At 43.4% G+C, this 17338-nt stretch overlaps 1 long non-coding RNA gene across 1 annotated transcript; it reads right to left on the minus strand.

Annotated features, from left to right (window-relative positions):
• Positions 1-460: 460 nt before the first annotated feature.
• LOC106996787 (uncharacterized) lies at positions 461-4534 on the minus strand. The gene is made up of 3 exons (XR_013414350.1): positions 4481-4534; positions 2777-2919; positions 461-1049 (listed from the first exon to the last, which is right to left on the minus strand). It is a non-coding gene; the product is annotated as an uncharacterized LOC106996787 (long non-coding RNA).
• Positions 4535-17338: the final 12804 nt, after the last annotated feature.

Here is a 17338-nt window from a genome sequence, read left to right on the forward strand (position 1 = left end):
AGCCATACAGGTGCACGTGCCTGTAGTCTCAGCTACTAGGGAGGCTCAAGAGGGAGGATTGCTTGAGCCCTGGAGGGGAAGGCTGCAGTGAGCCATGATTGTACCACTGCACTCCAGCCTGGGTGACAGTGAGACCCTGTATCAAAAAAAAAAAAAAAAAAAGTCATTAAATTCATGGGCACATGCACACGCACACGAATGCACCCTTTTCACATTCCTCATAATGGCAAAAAAGAAAAAAGTCTGGAAAATGCTTAACTTTCCAACATGAGGGTATATATGGTAAGTGAAGTGTGATCCTTCATATGTTGAATTATCCATGCAGTCCAGTCATAGAAATATCATGAAAACAGATAGTTAATGACACATAGAAAGATGTTTCTCATCTATTGCTAGGAGAAAACAACAGTATTGTATATATAAATATATAAGTATAATTTCGTTCTATTTTTGCCCTGTGTTTTTAATTTCCCTTAGAATTCTTCATCTTATCCATCTACCATTCGATTTATTTTGTTCTTTTTCTTCTCTGCTTGTTTTCTTCGTATGGCTGACTGCTCATGTTTTATGAAAGGCATCTCTTCTTCCATTCCGTTGAAGATGTCAAACAATTTTCCAACATTTTCTTGTATTCTGCAGTAGTCTGCATTTTCAGGAATTATCCCCTTCCTCTTGCTCTTCAGGGAGGAAGAGATTTGTCCTTTCTCCTATTCAGTAGCATTTTGTCATGGGCTCAATTTTTTTTCTCTTTTTACTTACTTGGCATGAATGAAACAAAATTGTCCAGCTTGGCCCCTCACTCTCTGCTTGGGAGATAATAGCATCCTTTTCTTAGATCAACAGCTTGAGAGGAGGTTGGTGTGAATGGTTCCCAGTCAAACTCTGAGTTCTAGAGGACTCTAACACAGCTTTGCTTGCAGAGGTGGCATCTCCTTCGACACCTACTGCCTGGTTCTTTGATTCTGTGACCCCATATCGTGCATAACAACTTCAACTCCTTTTCCATTAAGAGGAGTCAGGGCTTCTAGGGGAAATGGCTGATTCCAGGTCTGGGTAGGAAATACACAAGATAAACCTGAATGTCTTTGAGTACCAGATAGTGAGGATTATTCATCAAAAGGACTCAGGAACCAACTTGAAGGGATTCCACTGGCCAATGATGGATAATTTGAGTGTCAGTGAGATAATTGCAATGGATTGAAACATGAAAGAATTAAGTCCATACATTCATCAGTATTCCCCTCCCAAAACAAAAACCCTAGTTAGGTTCTGTGGGAACATGTTAGAGGCCAACTCATTATTTTGAAAATTGATAGCTAAAGGTAAGAAATCAAGTGTTTACATCACCTTTCCTATGTGAACTTTATCACTGAGAAGCCATATACAGATTGTGGGGAAGTTTCTCCTTATAGAAGTATTACAGGTGATAAATGAAGAAGGAAGGATAGTGTTAGAACTGTTTTGCAACCCCTAACATATAATGAATCTAGGCTTTGATCATCAAGAGCTACCATCATCACGAAAAAGAGACATAACTAGACATTAAGGGACTTCTGGTGGAAGAAAACAGCAGCATCTATGAAGTAGTCTTGCCAAAAATATCTGACAAACCTAATCAAGCCCCTAGATTCAACTCCCATTTTACAGGAAATTCAGAGGTAGAGGAACATGTTAAACATTTCACCACTAGCAATATGAGTATGCAGTCATCAAAATCCAGACTATGGGAAACTCTATAGGACAAACAACTTTCTCTCTTTAACAAATAATTTGCCAGGAGAAAAAATGATTTTATATATATATATATATTTATTTATATATATATATATATATTTGAGAGAAATGGTAGAAGGGGAACGTATAGAGACTTAAAAGATCCTCGGGCATGGTGGCTCACACCTGTAATCCCAGCACTTTGGAAGGCCAAGGCAGCCAGATCTCTTGAGCCCAGGAGTTCAAGACCAGCCTGGGCAACATGGTGAAACTCCATCTCTACAAAAAATATTAAAAAGTAGCCAGGTGTGGTGATGCACACCTGTGGTCCCAGCTACCCAGGAGGCTGACGTCAGAGGATCTCCTGAGCCTGGGATGTTGAGGCTGCAGTGAGCAGAGATTGTGCAACACACTCCAGCCTGGGCAACAGAGCGAGACCCTTTAAAAAAAAAAAGATTCTCAATGTATGTGAACCTTATTTGGATTCTGGTTCAAGCAATTAAAAAGTATAGTTATTAAATGAGTGAAAAATTTGAGCACTGACTGGATTTTTTTTTTCCAAAATTAACCTTGTGCTAGCTCGTGTATTTTTTTTTTAATATTAAGAAATTTGACTGGGTGCTGTGGCTCACACCTATAACCCCAGCACTTCGGGAGGCTGAGGCCGGTGGATCGCCTGAGCTCAGGAGTTGGAGACCAGTCTGGGAAACATGGTAAGACCCTGTCTCTATAAAAAATAAATAAAATAGAAAAAAGAGAAATTATGTTAACTGTTGGGGTGATAAAGGTATTGTGTAATGTAAAAAAATATTTTTAAAGATAACTGCAAAACTATTTACAGATGAAATGGTACAATGTTTGGAGCCTGTTTCAAATTGAATGGGGAGTACTAAATGGATTATAAAAGAAACCAGATTGACGATGAGTTGATAATTATTGAACTGGGTGATGGGAGCACAGAGGTTCATTATACTATTTTGCTAATTTTGTATACCTGATGTTCTCTATAATAAAAAGTTTTAAAAATTGAATTTGTTTTAAAAATGCAATAAACCCCTAATACCTGACTCCCGATGAAACACTGCTTCTGTCCCTCTAGTACTACGGAATCCTGCTTACACTTCACGTCCTACAGTGGGTTCCCATTTGACCACAGTTTCGTTCTTCATTCAGCACTTCAATTGCCTTGAAAATCCTTTATATTTCCTGTGAAAGAAGTAATTAAGATATTGTGTATTTACCTTGTAGAGTGATTCTTAATGTACATTAGCATTTGAATAACACTTAGATAAACTAAAGGAAGATACAATACCTTGGAATAATTTTCCACTTGTTTTCCTGGCACCATTTTTTCTGTTTTCATTAGTAGTATTTTTTTGTAGAGACCGAGTCTCACTATGCTGTTCAGGCTGGTCCCAAACTCCTGGGCTCAAGGGATCCTCCTGTCTTGGCCTCCCAAAGTGCTGGGATTACAGGCATGAGCCACCATGCCAGGCCAACTTTTTCTTGATTCTCCTCTTACCTATTGGCCACTTCTTCACTGCTGGAGTGTCCCAGGGTTTAATCCTGGGAGTCCCAGATTTAAACTGATGGGTCCCAGATTTGTATCTTTAGCCCAGAATCAATCCATGGCCTGTGGTCTCATTGATCTAACTGCTTACTTGATATGTCCAGTTGGGATTCTAACAGGCTCTCAAATTAACACATTTGAAGGAATTCCTAATTTCTGCACATTCCCCAATTTGCTCCTCCCTGAGTGTTTCTTTTTCCTATAAATGCTGTGTCGCCCAGGCTGGAGTGCAATGGTGGGAACACAGCTCGCTGCAGCCTCAGCCTCCTGGGCTCAATCAATCCTGCCTCAGCCTCTTGAGTAGCTGGGACCACAGGTGTATGCTCCCATGGCTGCCTAATTTTTAATTTTTTTGTAGAGACAGGGTCTTGCCATGTTGCCCAGGTTGGTCGTGAACTCCTGGGCTAAAGCAATATGCCTGCCTTGGCCTCCCGAAGTGCTGAGATTACCGGCTTGAACTACCGTGGTTGGCCTTGGCCTTGAATTTTTTCAATAGTTTTCAACTAAGTTTGGGCAACTTGGTGAGACCCCATCTCTGAAAAAAAAAAAAAAAAAATCAGCTAGGCATGGTGGCATGCACTTGTGGTCCTAGCTACTAAGGAAGCTAAGGTGGGAGGATCACTCGAGCCCAGGAGGTTGAGACTGCAGTGAGCTGTGATTGTGCCGCTGCCCTCCAGCCTGGGTGACAGAGTAAGACCCTGTCTAAAAATCTCAAAAAACAAACAAACAAACAAACAAAACCCACACACAAAACAACAGTTTTCAAGTGGTCTCGTGGGCTTTCCTTGTTGCCTCCACTGACAGTCACTCAAACCTAGCAACCCAGGTGTGGTGGCTCACACCTATAATCCCAGCAATTTGGGAGGCTGAAGTGGGAGAATCACCTGAGACCAGGAGTTTGAGACCAGCCTGGAATACAGTGAGACCCTGTCCGTAAAAAATAAGCTGGGCACAGTGGTGTGAGCCTGTAGGACCAGCTACTCAGGAGGCTGAGGCTACTTAGGGGCCGAAAATCCCTTTAGGTCAGGAGTTCAAGGCTGCAGTGAACTATGACTGTGCCGTGGCACTGCAGCCTCTGTGACAGAGGGAGATCCCATCTCTAAAACAAACAAACAAAAAAAACCAAACCCAAAACCACACTCCCCCCACCAAAAAAAAAAAAAAAACACAAAAAACTAGCAACGAATGTGATCTTACATCAGATTACGTTGCTCCTCTTCTCCAAATCTGCCCATGTAGACTTTTACTCTATCTTAGAGTAAAATTCAAAGTCTTAAAATGATTTACAAAGCCCTTCAACTTATTGTGCAGTGAACCTCATTGCCCTCAACAACTAACCCTGTCACCACGTGCCTTGCTAGTCTCTGCTTCACTGACTTTCCTCAGCTCCACTGACTTTACTGCTGTTCCTTGAACATGCCAAGAACACTCCCACCCCAAGACCTCTATTTTCTTCACTCCTCTGCTCAAACGTCACCTTATAACCTCCCACCACCCACAACTACACTTACACCTACACACACACACACACACACACTTCTCAGCGCTTCCCCTCCCATTTACCTTGCCTTATTTTGTTCTGTAACACTTATCCTCCACTATACTCTACATTTCTTATTTATTTATTATCTTTTTTCTCTACTGGAATGTAAAGTCCTTAAGAATGGGAAATTTGTTTTGTTCACTGCTGTATTCCCACTACCCAAAGTAGTGCCTGACATGTAGAGAGAGCCTCAAAATATTTATTGAATGGATAAATTGATGAAGAAAGTGATATGGTTTGGCTGTGTCCCCACCTAAATCTCATCTTGAATTGTAGCTCCCATAATCCCCATGTGTTGAGGGAGGGACCCAGTGGATAGTCAGTGAATCATGGGGGCAGGTTTTTCCCATGCTGTTCTTGTGATCGTGATAGTGAATAAGTCTCACAAGATCTGATGGTTTTATAAAGATAGTTCACCTGCACACCCTGTCTTGCCTGCTGCCATGTAAGACATGCCTTTGCTCCTCCTGTACCTTCCACAATGATTGTGAGGCCTCCCTAGCCATGTGGAACTGTGAGTCTATTAAACCTCTGCTTCTTTATAAATTACCCAGTTTCAGGTATGTCTTTATTAGCAGCGTGTGAATAGACGAATACAGGAAGGAACAAGAAGAAAGCCTAAATGCAGATGGGTAGCTCCTAAATATCTAAGATACCCATTGAATCGCAGCAGTGGTGCGTGATGGGTGGGAAGTCTGGAAGTCTTCTTGCTCATCTGCAGGTTGAAGCTGCCATGTTGTGGTACTTCCTATGGGGAAGTCCACACTGCAAGGAACAAGGGATACTCACCCCAACTCTTGCACAACTGAATCTTACCAACAACCACCTGAGTGAGGGAGTAAGACGTGTCCTTCCTAGTTGAGCTTTGAGATGACTACAGCTTTTTAAGAAATTCATTTGGGAGACTCACCTACTCTGTGCCTGGATTCCTGTTCCCTGGAAACTGGAGATAATAAATGTATGTTTTTGTTGTTGTTTGTTTTTTTTTTAGATGGAGTTTCGCTCTTGTTGCCCAGGCTGGAGTGCAATGGCACAATCTCGGCTCACTGCAACCTCTGCCTCCTGGGTTCAAGCGATTCTCCTGCCTCAGCCTCCCGAGTAGCTGGGACCACAGGCATGCACCACTAAGCCTGGCTAATTTTGTATTTTTTTTTTTTTTTTTTTAAGTAGAGACGGGGTTTCTCCATGTTGGTCAGGCTGATCTCAAACTCCTGACCTCAGGTGATACACCAGCCTTGGCCTCCCAAAGTGCTGGGATTACAGGCGTGAGCCACCCCACCTGGCCTGTATGTTGTTTTAATCCACTAAGTTTTGGAGTAATTTGTTAGGTAGCAATACTTAATTAATACAGAGTTTGGTCTACTAACTGGACCTTAAGTTCCTTGCAAGCAGTAACTGTTTACTCAGCACTTGTCAGATGAATATGTTTTAAGTGTTTGAATGACTTAGAGTTTTCAATACTCTGCGTCTGCATGTATTTTAGGGGGAAGTTGAGAAAAGCTGCCTCAGGCGGCTGCTAACCAGATGCTACTTTAAATGTACTGTCTGTCTCTCAGCCTTGCCTCTCCGTCCCTAATCTATCATCTCACTGGATTGAACTTCCCAGGGGTTGTGATAATGTGGAACACTTTGAAGTTTCCTCAGTAAGTGATCACTTTCCACCCCATGTAGGATGTGGATTTCAGAGCTAGGGATATGCAGGGAGGGAATATCATCCCAATAACAATGGCCCCTTGATTAGAAATGTGAATGCTGCTCCTCTTAAAACATTGACTTGTAGTTAACAATCACAGGTTATTGTTGGAAATCAAGCTGGTTGAATATTTTCCTCTTCAGTTAAGATGCATATCCCTAGAGGTATGATCCATAGGGAAACAATCTTCCTAGGCAAATTAATGCATGGATAGGACTTTTCTAGAGCCACCCACGAGGCTAGCATTCAGGTCTCCATCATTTAATTCCTCATTTTGAATCTCGGCCAGAGATGGTGAGAAATATAAGAGACCAAACACATTAACTACTGGGTCCCAGCATCTGATCTTTCCATGTGCACACTGACACAGGCAACACCTACCCTGAGCCGAAGTGAATTCCTTTCATCAGAAAGCTGACTGAGCCTCAAAGTAAAAATTCCTTATTGTACCAGTCAGAGACTCGGGGAGAACTGCTCAGCTCTGCCCAGTCACGCAGTTAGTGCCAGCCTATAGGGGGAGCTAAAATTCACTGGGTGTAGCTTTCCTTTTTGTAACAAGGCCCCTCTAGGCTGGTGATGTGAGAGCCAAGGAGAAAGAGGACCAAGGCAGAATCTTGTCATCAAATCCCACATTCTAGATTCTAGAAAGGATTTCTACTCTTCGTGGGTGTGTTCTAGGGCCCCGGCGATGGGGAGAATGCAGCTGCTCGGCTTTTTTTAAACTCAAACTTGTATGCTTCTCCAGCAGATGATTGCTAATACTGCTATGGCTGGACAAGCCTCGTTTTAATTTTTTGAGTTACCAATAAAATGTTTTTGCCAAGCTGCCTTCTTTGAGGAGGAGAGGGGCTTGATGATGCCTCACCCAGGTGGGCAGAGCGGGGGGCTATATGACTGGTAAAACTGGAATTGTGCAAGGAAAGGGGGCTTGGCCTTGAAACCTGGGCAAAATAAATGTATTAGAGAGGGGCTCTCCCTGGAGGGAAGTTGGTTAGTTAGGAGGGACATTAATATGGTTAGCAGCAGGGAATCCCTGGGTTCTGGGAGGCAGCTCTGCAGAAGGGGACTTTGATGATGCTCAGGCTGAAGGGAGTGGAAGTTGGAGGACTCTGCCAATGAGAGAGGCTGGACACTTAGAAGGAGATCCAAGGCTTCTTATAGATTGACTTGTCTTTGTTCTGGCCACCCTGTTCCTCCCGGGGTCAATGTGTGAAGATGTCTGCAAGGCCTTCCGCTGGTGTCTGAGCTCTTCTTTGAAGCTCTGGGGAAACCAGAATATGGACATAAATCTTTTAGTTAGTTGTTAAGTGACCTTGGTAGTCACTGGAGTTCTAGCAGAGCTCTGAGTATCATTTCATTCATTTACTCATTTATTCATCCAATGAATACATTTATCGAGCATCCACTTTGTGTCAGGCATTTTTCTGAGCTTTGAAGTTACAAAGATGGACAAGACCCATGAGGCCTGTGTCTTCGTGGGGTTTTCTTTTGTGGGGGGTGACAAGGGTCTAGCACCATGCGAAATGGTGGATCTGCTGGCTTATGGGTTCCTTCGGGCAGTTATATTTCAGTAGTCATGTGGGTGTGATTTTCCCAGTTGACAGCTCTTCTGGAATATAAGCAGCTGCAATCAGCATATCAAAAAGCCTCCCTAATGAAGTGCTGTCTCTTGGCTGAGACTTTGAAAGCTTCAGAGAAAGATGTTTTTATCTAGGCAGAGGGAAACTGTGTCTTGGCAAGGGGCATCCAAGGGAACCTCAAAACACCTGCAGGTGATTTTAGCTTGAGCAGAAAATCCTACTTTTGTCATTAGAGATGTAAAAATATCCCTCGAACTCCACCCCACTCTCAGCCCACCATGAGAGTTGGGTGCAGCGGACCTGAGACACAAGGTTCACTGAGGATCAAAGCAACAGGTTATCAAGAATTCATCCGTTTGTTCTGGAACAGTGTTTTGGAATATGATAATACTATGAATCCTCTAGAAACCAAGTAAACTGGCTTGGTCTGAAATAGCTTCTGTGGGGAATATGGGTCATATTTGACTATTGTGACTCTTAATTCCTCAAAAACAGTCTCTCACCCCTGGCTCCACACTGGAATGGCCCATGGCATTTAAAAACTTATTGATGGCCAGGTGCGGTGGCTCACTCCTGTAATCCCAGCACTTTGGGAGACTGAGGTGGGTGGACTGCTTGAGTCCAGGAGTTCGAGACCAGCCTGGGCAACATAGTAGAACCCTGTCTCTACTAAAAATACAAAAATTAGCCTGGCACAGTGGCTTGAGCCTGTAGTCCCCACTACTTGGGAGGCTGAGGTAGGAGGATCACCTGAGCCTGGGAGGTCAAGGCCACGGTGAGCCATGATTGTGCCACTGCACTCAGCCTGGGTGACAGAGTGAGACCCTGTCTCAAAAAAAAAAAAATATGCAGGAGTCCAATCCTGGCCCAATTAAATCAGTAGCTATGAGTGTGAGACCTAGGCAATTACCTTATTTTTTTTTGGAGGCTGTTTGATGCTGATGTGCAGCAAGAGTGGGGAACCACTGCTCTAGACAGCTCTAGATTGGAGGCAGATCTTTTTCTTTCAGAGAGCAAAGGTAAGTTAAACAGGCGCTTGTACATGTTGGGAGGACTCTCAATCTAACCAGTAAATTGGTCAATAGGTCTACATTTGAAAAACAAATTTCCAAAGTGCAAGTCATTTTTCATATGGCTAGAAATCTTTAAAATTGTAAAAGCAAACCTTTATGTCCAAAGCAGCTTTGAAGTTTGAAATTGAAAGCTGGCAGCTATGTCACCCTACAGAAGGGAATATTTAAAATTCCTGGAGAGCATGTCAGAATTTCAAAGGATAATAATAATAGTTGAAAGCTGACTGATGTCTAGAGCCAAGCAAGCAGCTAGGCTTAACAGGATCATAGTCACCAAAAAATTCCAGACCCTCTCTGTGTCTTCTTCATAGAAATAGGCAATTAAGCAGTTGGAAGGCAAGCCTCCTACCCAACAAAAGAATTCCTTCTGGAACATCTCTGCTGGAGGGCCAGATAATCTCTGCTAGAACAATTTAGGTAAAGAGGCACTTACCATTTTCCTAGAACAGTCTGCACTACTTTAGTGTAGTGGGGTTAATATAGGAAAGGTATCCCTTCTGTTGAGTTGAAAACAGCACGTGTATCTCACCAGTCCTTGTTCTGCCCTAATCCAGAGTTGGAGTTTCTACAACAACCATGTCTATCCACGTCCACTCACTAGTTCTTTCTTCTCTAGCCTGTGTCCTCAGTTTCTCTGACCATTCTTGGTATAAGATGGTTTCCAGATTCCTCACCAGCTGGGTGTTCTCCTAAATCTGTCACCGTCCTTCTTAAATATGACACCCAGAACCAAACACTGGGTTTGAAATATCAGATGCATCACGAAGGGCTGGGGCAAGATTCAGACGCAGAAGAACCCAGGCTAGCTGCCCTGTAATTAGAAAGGGATCCGGGCCCTGGCCAGGTCAGCGTGGGGACCCTGGCATGGGTTGAGATAGACCTCACAGAGGAACAAATCACCCGTGACCATAACCATGTGGTCAGAAAAGGACAGACAAGATTTAGCACCAATTTGATTGTGTCTAACCGAGGATTGGACACAAATGCTACCTTGTAATTTTAGTGCTCTGGCAGAGCCCCGCTGGCCACTTGAGGATGCTGGCTGAGAAGTTAGAGGCTCTCATGTCAAACATAAGTGATATGGGGGCCCTGGGTGGTTTCCAGCCAGATGTTAGTGAAATAATCTGGAAGGCAGGGTGGGATTGAGACCGAGAGTGGTGCCCTGCTTCCTTGCCCAGCACATTGGGAAACTCGGTGTTCTTAGAATAGAAAAGAGACAGAGGTAGTGACCCAAATATATTCATCAAAAGCCGCCCCACTTGAGAAGGAAGGGGATAGTTGTCTCAGCTCCCTTGCACACCTGCTCTTTTCTTGTGTTATAGAGTCAGGGCTTTAGAGAACACTCTGCAGAATACCATATCTGGAAAGAGAAAAGTTCAGGGAGATTTCCAAGGGTAGTAGACCAGAGGAGCTGACATCTAAAGGTGAGGATAAAAGCAAGCACATCGCTTCCTCATGTTGAGACCAGAAAAAAGAATCATAATTAGAAGTGATGTAATCATTTTGCTCGAAAATCATTTCTGCAGTTGTAAGAGTGGAATCTGGAGATTCTCCTCTGGAGTGGTGATGTCGTGTGTCTGACCAGCAGAATAGGCTTCTGCCAGCAAGAAGCTCAGGGGAGGGTCAAGGTTGCAAGTTGTCACAGGGAGGGGACTCTCTCACAAGAGGGGGCCTTTTTGCCTATGTGGCAGCAGCCACTAACTCTTTGTCATTTGGTTTGTCTAGTCCTCAGCACATCACCACAAACAATGACTATGATAAAAGCCTTCCTGGCTGGGCATGATAGCTCATGCCTATAATCTCAACTCTTTGGAAGGCCAAGGCGGGAGGATGGCTTAAGGCCAGGAGTTCAAGATCAGCCTGGGCAACAAAGTGAGATAATGCTGTCTCTAAAAAAATAAATCCTGATTTTGTGGGTGGTTGATGGCTGATCTGATCTTCTCCTTCCAATGTCACCATCTTCTCTGGAAATGCTCTGAGATGCACAGCAGGCATGAGAAGCAACTACAAAAACTGAGGGCGGGAAGTGGAGGCGACGGGAGGTTGTTTTGTTTCCTTGGTCTGAAATATCTGGATTCTTGAGTCCTCTCATGGCTTGCTTGGCATCTGAAATGATGTGACATTATGGCATTTGGAAACAAAACACAAAAGATTTCCATGAATGAATATTTTCCTTTTAAAGAGAAAAAAAGAAAACCAACCTATTGGTGATGTTATTTTTTTTTAAACTGGAGGAAGTCAACATTTAGCTTGAGTGGATCCCTACAAGCTCTTCTGACAACTCAAAACAGAAGGTCCAGACATTGCCTAGTAAAATCCACATCTCAGAAATTCCAGGGAACACATAATTCTCATGTTTTAGAGAAGAAGGAAGCGGGTTTGGAAACGGAATCAGTTGAAATGAATGTCAGCCTGCAGGGAATTGTACTGCTTAAGAGAAATCTTAATGTTCTAAACATGTGCAACTATCCAAAATCATGGAGTAGGAAATGTGTTGGTTCATTCATTCATGCAATCATTCACATAACAAATATTTATTGAGGGCCAAGTCTGTGCCCACAGTGTCTCTTTGGTTTCCCAGGTTAGAGGCAGCTCTGTCAGGTGTTCTAAGTCTGTAGGAGGGAGATATTGCATATTCATTAACCTCCTCCTGGGAGGCAGGGTGCCCCTAGGCGATCAGATGCTAGTGAGGCAGATGGAGCCTCATTCTTAGATTTCATAAGTTCTCAGCAGCCTTCACATTTGGAAACACAGTTTACGGAGGGAGATGATCTCACCTGCATGGCAGGGATTGAGGACACCTGAATCCAGGTTTCTTCAACTTTCCTACTTTTTTTTTTTTTTTTTTTTTTTGAGACAGGTCTTACTTTGTCACCCACGCTGGAGTGCAGTGGTGCAATCAAAGCTCACTGTGGCCTCAACCTCTGCACCTGCCAGCTTTCCTACTCTTCACATAAAAATGTCTTTGTATCTTTACTCATTGCCTTCTCTCTTGTTTCAAGAAAGCGATGCCTAAGGCTGACCAAGCAAGGTCATGCCTATAATCTCAGCACTTTGGGAGGCTGAGGCAGGAGCATCACTTGAGGCTGGGAGTTCAAGACCAGCCTATGCAACATAGTGAGACCCCCGTCTTTACAAAAAAATGAAAAAATTAGCTGGGCATTGTAGCACATGCCTGTAGTCCTGGCTACTTGGGAGGTTGAGGCAGGAGGATCCCTTGAGCCTAGGGGTTTGAGTCTGCAGTGAGCCATGAACGTGCCACTGCACCCCAGCATTAGTGACAGAGCAAGACCCTATCCCAAAGAAAAAAAGAAGTGCCCAAGGCTAACTTCTCCAACTGAACCTCAATCCCTTCTCACCCCAATATCATTGGAGCCTTGCCCCATCAACTGTCCTCACCTCTCCAGCATCACCTCTTGGTTTCTCCTGCTCTCCACAAACAAACCTGCTTCCCTGCTTCTCTTGTACAAACTAACTCTCTATTCTGTTACTTCTCAAGCTATCCTGAGTTTCTCTATTTCCAGCAACACCAGCCTTCTCAGATGGTACTTCTTCCCCTCTATTCACTCCATCATCTCCCTGCTAATTTTATAGGTTCACACAAAACTGTAACTCCAAAGGTGACCAATGACCTTTATGACAGAGAGTTATGTCCCAACATCTGTCATCTTCTTTTAGAAATAGAACCCATTATTTTTAGCTGCATACCGGACTGCCCAGTTAAAGATTGCATTTTCAAGTTTTCCTTGCAGCTAAGTGTTGCCATGTATGTAACTTCTGGGATGTCCTCTGAAAAGAAACGCGACATGCTATTCACTTTTGCTTTTCACCTGCACCCTGGCTAGAATGTAGAGGGACATCAGGGACAGTCACTTTTGACCTGAAATAGAAACCTCGTGTGCTGAAGATAGTAGAGCAACGAGATATAAGGAGTATGTGTCCCCATCAACGTGGCACTTCCATATTAGCCCTGAACTATTTATGCTGGGCTGTTGTGTGAGGAAGATACACTGCACACTGTTAATTTGGTCTTTATTACAGCAGCCAAATCTGTATCGTTATAGAGTAACCCGTATCTTCAACATAAGCTTCTGATTGCCCATTGCAATGACCATTTCTCAGGCTCTCCTGTCCCTGCAGCACTGGATACTGTGGATCCCCTTCCTCCTTCTGCTGCTCCCCTGATATTGCATAATCCGATTCCCTTCAGTGGCTACCCCAGTGCCACCCCTCCTTTATCCATGGCCCTCTTTGGTAAGCTGATCCCAACTCATTATTTGTTCTTCTTCTTCCTTTTTTTTTTTTTTTTGAGACAGAGTCTCACTTTGTCGCCCAAGCTGGAGTACAGTGGTGTGATCTTGGCTCACTGAATCTCTGCCTCCTGGGTTCTAGTAATTCTCCTGCCTCAGCCTCCCAAGAAGCTGGGATTACAGGTGTGCATGCCACCACGCCCAGCTAATCTTTTGTATTTTTAGTAGAGACGGGGTTTTGCCATGTTGGCCAGGCTGGTCTCAAACTCCTGACCTCAGGTGATCCACCCGCCTCAGCCTCCCAAAGTGCTGGGATTACAGGCATGAACCAGCACATCCGGCCCCAACTCATCATTTTAATCCTTCCTTCAGACCTCATTAGCACTGCTCCTGGACCAGTGCAAAGAGCACAGAGCAGCATGGCCTGATGGCTAAGAGCACAGACCGCCCCACTTGAATCCCAGCTCTGCCACCTACCCACTGTGGGATCTTGGGCAAGTTACTTAATCTCTCCTTGCCCCAGTTTTCTCATTTATAAAAGGGGGATAATAAGAGTACTAATCTCAAATGGCTGTTGTAAAGAGTAGATGAGTTCATGGATATACAGTTTTCAGACAGAGCCTGGCACCTGGAAAGTTCTATGTAAAATGTTAGCTCTTGCTGTTGTTGGTGTTCACATCTGAGGACGCAGGTCCCAGTCCCTGAACATGGCTGGCCCAGACGTTACCTTGGAGCCACAGTCAGGTCATGGTGCTTTGGCGGCTAGAAATGAGATTGGATTTCTAAGCCTGCCTGATTCCTGATCTATTTGCTGCTCTGGCCTCTGGCAATTACAAGATGATTTTACTCCCCTCTGTGTCAATGACTTTTGGATGCCTCCATTTTTGTAGTTGCTTCTCATGTCTGCTCTGCATTTCAGATCATTTCCAGAGAAGATGATGACATTGGAAGGAGACAATTACCCGCCTCTAGTCCTGACCCTTCACTCAAGCCCCAGGGCTGCCTCAAACAATCCATGGCCATGGCACCTTCAGCCTCTCCTTTGCATCACTGTCAGAGCTGTCCAGGTGGGTTCTGCTTGGTTGTGGGAATCACAGGCCTTGAACTATGGGGATGACTTGATGAGATAGTTCCCACATGGCCCTGAGAATTTTTACTGGGAAGCATCTCTTTCCTTCACCTGGATGATGGTGCTATAGGACTTGTGCAGATTAGGAAGGAAACCCCTGGTTTCAGAATCAGACTGACCTTAATTCAAGTCCAAGCTACCCACTAGCATTGGGCAAATTATTGTACTCAGAGTCTAATAACACACAACTCAGAAACACGTTAGCAAAAATTAGATACATGTAGATAATGCACACAGGAAACATTGCACATAGGAGGCATTCAATAAATTTCTTCTCTTCTGTTAAAAAGTATTGTTTGTTCTGTTTACATTTACTTATGTTTTGCATTTTTTTCCCTGTAAAACTTACATGTGGGGCCAGAACGTTCCAATTTGCTTGTTGCCCTTACCTGTAGGGGAAGCGGACCTTAGCAGGTTTGGTATCCAGTGCAGCAACCCAAAACTATTGCAATTAAATGAATGAATTTATATCAAACTGACTCCAGAAATGAGTTTTTAAATTTAAATTTAATTTAATTTTCGTAGAGATGACCGTGGGTGGGGGCAGGGGTGTGGTCTTGCTATGTTGCCCAGGCTGGTTTCAAACTCCTGGCCTCAAGTGATCCTCCCACCTTAGCCTTCCAAAGCGCTGGGCAGAAATGAGCTGAAGTGGCCCTTTTATTTATTTGTATTTTATTTACTTATTTTTGAGACGGAGTCTCGCTCTGTCGTTAGTCTGGAGTGCAGTGGCACAATCTCAGCTCACTGCAACCTCCACCTCCTGGGTTCATGCAATTCTCCTGCCTCAGTCTCCTGAGTAGCTGGGATTACAGGCATGCTCCACCACACCCAGCTAATTTTGTATTTTTAGTAGAGACAGGGTTTCACCATGTTGGTCAGGCTGGTCTCGAACTCCTGACCTCAGGTGATCCACCCACCTCGGCCTACCAAAGTGCTGGAATTACAGGCGTGAGCCACTGCGCCCGAATGGTAGTCAGTTTTTCATCTGATTATACAGAGCCAGCCCAGAAAGAGCTTTGCTTTTTTTTTTTTTTTTTTTTTTTTTTAATAGGGATTGTTCCTGAAAGGTAGGTCACTGTCATCTAGCTCTGTTTCTTCATGCTTCTGAAGTCTCATGACCGATGCTGCAGTGGGGAAAGTAAGCAATTGCCTCTGAAAACAACCACACATAGATCCAAAAGAAGTCAAACAGGTTCTTGTCTCTTTCACCAATAAGTGCATGACTTCCTTAATAAGAATAAACTAGCTCCCTCCACATTGGCAGAGGAGGTAGCCTCCAAATATTGTACAAGGTGTACTTATACCAAAAAAAAATTATTGTTGATCTGAAATTCAATTTTAACTGGACATCCTGCATTTTATCTGGCAATCATAACTAGGAAGCAAGGAAAAGTGGTGGTGGTAGGTTCTGTGTGAGAAGAAGGGAGAGGAAAACGTGGATGACGTGGGCAGGGCCAGTGCCCACTTGTGAAATAAACAGGATTTTTGTGGACAGACGATTTTAGTAAGTGAAGCAGTACACTCTTGCTGGGTTTGAGTCCAAGACTCTGAGCCATCGAGGGCTGGTGGGTTTTGAGTTCTTTTCTTTTCTGCTTTTGAGATCGTGCCTGACAGAGGTCCTTTTCACCCCACTGTCCTCAGAGAATGAGACTCTTCAAGCCAGCCCAGATCTGTTTGTTCTCTGAAGAACAAACATTCTGAGAAATGGAACATTGAGAGGAAAAAGAAGAGATATGCAGTGAAATGCCTAAAGTATAACCTAATCTGGGCCAAATGTAGCCCACAGGATCCTAAAATGAGACACGTGGGCACCTCCAGCCTCTAATTACACAGTGAGGATGACGCAGATTGGCTACAGTTTGGGTTGCTAGAGAGTACACAAAACCAGACATTTCTTTTCTTATGGGAAGTGGGGAAGCAGTCACTTTGGAGATGATGGGGTGGAGAGAAGGCATGCATTTAATTCCTATCAGCATGAACATGTTTATTTCAACCTAATATAGTTTTTGAGATTTAAAGCATCCAAAACGTCCTGTATTTTACAAAATGAAATAAAGATGAAAGAGCTTAACATTGCTAGTTATTAGGGATAATGGAAATTTAAAACACAACAAGATACCACTATCTGCCTTCTAGAGTGGCTAAAATTAAAGTACAAAACAAACAAACAAACAAACAAAAAAACCAGACAGCACCAAGTGCTGACGAGGATTTGGATCAATATGCAAAATGATAGTTACTTTGGGAAAGGCGCTTGGCAATTTCTTACAAAGTTAAACATACAGTTAGCATAGGACCCAGAAATCCTACCCCTGTCAGATGAATAACCCAGAAGTACATCAACTCAACTAGTAACTTGATAAACAAATTGCGGTACCTCTAAACAATGGAATACTACTCAAATGAAAAGGAACAAAGCTACTGATACATGCAACAACTTGGATGAGTCTCAAAAGTATCATGTGAATGAAAGAAGCCAGACATAAAAGGCTATATTTCATTTACACAATATTTTGAAAAAGGCAAAAAACTATAGGGGCAGAAAGCAGATTAGTGGTTGTCTGTGGCTGGGTGTGGATGATAATTTTCTACAAAGGCGTATGAGGGAATTTTGTGGGGTGACGAAACTTTGATATCTTGATTGTGGTGGTGGTTATAGAATGGTATCTGCCAAAACTCATTGAATATATGCTGTAAAAGGATAAATTATATTTTGTGTAAATTATACTTCAATAAACCTGACTTTTTTTATTTTTTATTTTATTTTTTTTGAGATAGAGTCTTGCC

This window comes from Macaca mulatta, chromosome 2, assembly GCF_049350105.2.
Source record: "Macaca mulatta isolate MMU2019108-1 chromosome 2, T2T-MMU8v2.0, whole genome shotgun sequence".
Classification (NCBI taxonomy): domain Eukaryota; kingdom Metazoa; phylum Chordata; class Mammalia; order Primates; family Cercopithecidae; genus Macaca; species Macaca mulatta.